General features: G+C 36.8%; 1 pseudogene; it reads right to left on the bottom strand.

Moving 5' to 3' along the window:
* LOC132010589 (olfactory receptor 5H2-like) overlaps window positions 1–2,170 on the bottom strand; it is a 22,501-nt pseudogene continuing 20,331 nt past the window's right edge.

Raw genomic sequence — 2,170 nt, 5'->3', positions numbered from 1 at the left:
CTAATCTATGACTTTCTTATTTCTCAAACTGTAGATAATTGGATTTAACAAGGGAATTATGATAGTGTAAAAGAGAGAGTCCTTCACACCTTGGTCTTCTGATTGTGTAGATACGGGGCACACATACATGAAGATAAGAGCACCATAGTATAAGGAGACAGATAAGAGATGGGCTCCACCAGTAAGGAAGGCTTTCTTTTTTTTTTTTTTAAGATATTAATTATTTACTTGACAGACAGAGATCAAAAATAGGCAGAGAGGCAGGCAGAGAGAGAGGGGGAAGCAGGCTCTCCACTGAGCAGAGCGCCCGATGCGGGGCTTGATCCCAGGACACGGGGATCATGACCTGAGCCAAGGCAGAGGCTTTAACCCACTGAGCCACCCAGGTGCCCCAAGGAAAGCTTTCTTTATGCCTTGTAGAGACTTCTTTTTTAATATTATAAAGAGAACTAGTGTGTAGGAGACAAGAGTCTCCATCAGAGTGGTGAATATTTGTATTGACCCAGCAAAAACAAATAATATCAGATAATTGATAGAAGGGTCAGTACAAGAAATCTTAAGCAATGGTATAATGTCATAGTAAAAGTGATGTACTATGGGAATTGCTTAAGATTAATCTGAATAAAAAAGAACTATGGGGGCGTCTGGGTGGCTCAGTGGGTTAAAGCCTCTGCCTTCGGCTCAGGTCATGATCCCCGTGTCCTGGGATCAAGCCCCGCATCGGGCGCTCTGCTCAGTGGAGAGCCTGCTTCTCCCCTCTCACTCTGCCTGCCTCTCTGCCTACTTGTGATCTCTCTCTGTCAAATAAATAAATAAAATCTTTAAAAAAAAAAGAAAAAGAACTATAAATTATGGCATGAAGAACTACCTAAAAGTGACAACACTAACAAGCGGATGCACAGTACATTGGACATAATCACTGGATAATGTAATGGTTTGCATATGGCCACAGAGAGATCATATGCCATTGTTGCCAAAAGAAAGCATTCCACTTTTATACTTACTGTAAAGGAAAAAAATTGTATCATGCATTCTGAAAGAGATATCATTTTGGTCTTGGCAAAAAAGTTGACTAGCATCTTGGGGGATACTGTGGGTGATATCCAAGCATCCACAAGTGTCAAACTCCTGAGGAATAAGTATATGCAGATGTGAAGCTGAGGGTCATCCCATTTGAGAGCAATTAGAACAAGAATCCCCAAAATGGTGAGAAAATAGATAACCAAGAACACCAGGAACAGGGATATCTGCCACTGTGGTTCATATGTGAGTCCTGTGAAAATCAAATCGGTCAGCAATGTTATATTTCCAAGTTCTTTTCAATGTTCCTTTTCCAAATCCTCACTGAGTGATGCCTGAAATGAAATGTAGTAAATGGGAAAATATCACTCAATTTATAACATGAAAATATGGATAGGAGATATGAAATAGATTATACACATCAGAATCTCGATTTTGTGTATTGACTCTCTGTTGATTGGAATCTATTTTGAGGGCTTCAAAATAGTGCAATTATTTCCATTTTTAAAATGTGCAGCTATGAAAAGAATTAGAAAAATGAAAGATATTGTAGTAAGTCCTAAATTTATGGGATAGGATTGGTGTGATTTGGAAATTGTATGTTTGGGACATGGATACAGGGCAAAAGGATAAAGGAGCTTGAAGGTTTTCAGTAACAAAATGAGCTAAATGGCATGTGAAAGATCATGAATATTATTCATCATGAAAAAAGCATGCACTGAAACTTAAGAGAAGGGAGTACTACCGGTAGATTCTTTTTTAAATGAATATACAGACATGTAGAAAATAGGCCATAGAGAGTTTGAAATTAAGGTCAGGAATACTAGTTAAAAAGTTACTACTATTCGGTGTTCTCAAACCAGAACCTATAGTAAAACTTCAAATCTACATTTTGCATAAAAGGTCACCCAAAATGTGTAATACAGGGAATATTTTATACAAAATACGTATTTGAGGTTTTATGGTAGACACTGATTTAGTGAAGTAATTATTAAGGCTAATAATCTGTATTCTTTTTTTTTTTTTTTTTAGAATTCTTTTTTTTTAATATAATTTTTTATTTTTTATAAACATATATTTTTATCCCCAGGGGTAAAGGTCTCTGAATCACCAGGTTTACACACTTCACAGCACTCACTAAAACACATAC

This window comes from Mustela nigripes, chromosome 2 (genome assembly GCF_022355385.1).
Source record: "Mustela nigripes isolate SB6536 chromosome 2, MUSNIG.SB6536, whole genome shotgun sequence".
NCBI lineage: Eukaryota > Metazoa > Chordata > Mammalia > Carnivora > Mustelidae > Mustela > Mustela nigripes.
Note: the sequence above shows the minus strand (reverse complement) of the source record. Positions and strands in the feature narration are given on the sequence as shown.